Below are 3,286 nucleotides of genomic sequence, written 5' to 3'. Positions count from 1 at the left end.
AATCTATTATTTAATTTTATTAGGATAAATATTAAATTCTATTTCTAATATAAAAATATAAAATTTTATTCCTTCTATTTTTATTTTATCATTATAAAAAGTCATATATATTAGAAGAGGATCTCATTTTTTTATCAATTACTCTTTTATTTGGTAGTTTTTACAACAAATTTTTTTCTTTCTATGAGACGTCGTGGCAAGAAGGCAACTATCGACTTATCGTGGATATATACAAGCCACCAGACCCTCCAACTCCCACTCGGAGTTATATATAATATGTTAACCATGAAGTATTCATGGACCATGGTTGACAAGTTCTCAAGTTGGAGTTTATGAAAAGCTTGTCCCTGACAATTTTAGCATGGACTATGAATACTAAAAAAGTGTTCAGATAGAAATTCAATGGCCAAATATGCAAAATGTTATGGATATAAGATCAATCTACAGAGGATAAGAAAAATCACTTTTAAAATATTAATCCGAATTATATAAATCTATCGTTGTCACTACCTTTATTTTATAATTATTTTTTGGTCTCCAGTTTTGCTGCAGCTATAAAAGATTTGAATATTTAGGTCATGAATGTGGTTTCAGTAGATACTCCAGATACACTTCCTATTATATATGAACACGGTCTTTTTGGCATGTATCACGATTGGTATAAATCGTTTAGCACTTATCCTAGGTCCTACGATTTTCTCCATGCAGATTATCTCTTTTCAACTCAAGAAAATGTATATATAATTATTTCATTTCTCATTCATCAAAATCAATAGTTTGTCAGATCATATCAACAGGCAATAATTATCTGTGTCATTTTACTAATATATTTATTGGTTTCTTAAGTGTAATTTTCAAGTTATTGTGGCTGAGATTGATCAAATTCTGAGACCCAAAAGTATGTTTATTATTCGAGACACTGCTGAGGTAATTAATGAGCTTGAGAGCATGGTAAAGTTTATGAACGGGGAGGTTTGCATGACTTACACTAAAAAAAATGCGGACTTTTTAGGTGTTCGAAAGTCTACGTGACTACCTACAGAGATTGTAACGCTCGAATATGTTATTTGATTGATAGAATGGATAGGTGAATTTTGAATTATGGCTTAGAAAAATTCGTGTGTAATTGTACTTCAACATTTATCTATGTATCATAGTAGTCAGACATTCATGTATTTGACTTTTTTTTTTATTTGGTTATTGATTTTGATTTCCATTTAGAGGTTGGTATATTTTGTTATAAGATGGTGATATAGATAAAAAAAATTTCATCAAATTATTGAAAATGTAGAGGTCCTCGCCTTAGAAGTCAAATAATTAAGATTATGGACTATTGTATGATGAAGTAGATATTATTTATGTAATTGAATATTTTTAAAGAAACAATATATTGGAGAACATAGACAAAAAAAGTTAGAAGAATTAATATTATTAGTATAGAAATTGAAAAAAAATTATTAAATTATACAGTTTAAAAATAAGGCCATTTAAATTTATAGTTAAATTTTTTCAATTTATATTCATAATCCAAACTTATCAATAGTTTATAATATGATTTCACAAGTTATAAAATGTGATATTAATCATTGTTATATATATGAAAAATGTGACTCATTTAGTATTTAAATATTTATTTTTTATTAATATTATTATAATAAGATACATATAATTTTATGAAAATGATATAATCTGGATTTTGGTTATCTAAGAATTGACTAAGTGGCTGGTATAATTCCACGTCACGAACCGACGAATGCTAGCAATTGGAATAATAAAAAAAAACCAAATAGATATTCGTAGAGATTAATCGCGATTTAGAACTTAATAGAAATATGTCAAATGTTCATGGGTGGGATTGTGGAAATCTATCCACATGAAATGGACGGGGACGGGGACATAGTTATCCTCTCCATAAGATCTGTAAAAACAACGCGAATATAAAATTACCGATTTTTTCTAATATATATTTTTGAATTTAGTAACCTTTATTCTTACCTCCAATTCGAACACTTTTTTTAGACACATCTTTAGTCTTAATTTTGCATCTCTCTCTAACTCACTTTCTCTGCCTCTTAAATTTGTCACTACACCGCTCAGTTTCATTCCAAAAAATTATGTTATGTAATTTGTTGGAAGATGTTTTTATATTTTTTTTTGAAATGTTATTTATTATAATGAATATATTATGAATTGTGTTGAATTATATTGAATTAATTATTTTATGATTATTATATTATGATTTTTTATTTAAAAGAAAATTAAAAAAATATCTATAAATAACTGTGGGTATCTGCATTTCTTAAGGGGATAATTAAAGAGGGACTTGCGACAAAAATAGAGAGGGGACGGAGGGTATTTTTTTTTTTAAATAGGAGCAAAGGACGGGAATGAAAGTCTGCCACGTCCACACAAGCATCAATTACCATCTCTAAGATAGCATTTGGTGGAGAGATAGAGACGGAAAGACTGAGACTGAGAGACAGAGACTAGAGATAGGGATTGAAATAAATTTCAGTATTCTGTTTGGTGCAAAATGGGGGACAGGAATTGAAATAAGAATAAAACTCTAATTTAATTTGCACAAAGGATAAAATTGGAATTAATTAATTGAAATGAAAGTATTTTAGGTATAAAATGTTATTAAAGTTTCAGTCTCTATCTCTAAAAATTTCAGTCCCCTGTGTCCCTACTTTTTGGAGGTACTGAAATACTGAAATTTTAGAGACAGAGACAGAAATTTTAATACCAGTCTCTGAACTAACAAACATGATACTGAGTCTCAGTCTCTCAGTCTCTGTCTCAGTACCTCAAAACAAACACTACCTAACTAACAACGGAAATTTAATTTGAGCCGATTTGAGATGGGACACGTGGACTTTATCTGCATTGAGTCCCAAGATAATGAACCAAATTCGAATTTAGAATCCAGACAATGGACCTAGGTTGATCTTACTCACTTGAGTTAATATTTTGAGTTATTGTTGCAAAACAAACTATACTATTAAACATTATTACATTTAATATATGTAAAAGTTAGATGTGCTTACAAAAAAAATTTTTAATCAAACTAAAAAATTTTAATTATATTTTTTCTCTTTTAGTCTAAATATTATTTACTAACGCAATAAAACAAACAAATAATAATAATAATAATAAGAGTAAAACCCCTCCCCAATCCCTAACCATTTACGAAATTGACATGACGCTCCCTCACCATTAGAAATTAACAACGCGGTCCTTAACCATTCTCTCCGTGTGACCAAAAGGACCCTCTTACCGGTACTTT

The sequence above is a fragment of the Arachis ipaensis genome, chromosome B03 (genome assembly GCF_000816755.2).
Source record: "Arachis ipaensis cultivar K30076 chromosome B03, Araip1.1, whole genome shotgun sequence".
Lineage (NCBI taxonomy): Eukaryota > Viridiplantae > Streptophyta > Magnoliopsida > Fabales > Fabaceae > Arachis > Arachis ipaensis.
This window is presented reverse-complemented; position numbering follows the sequence as displayed.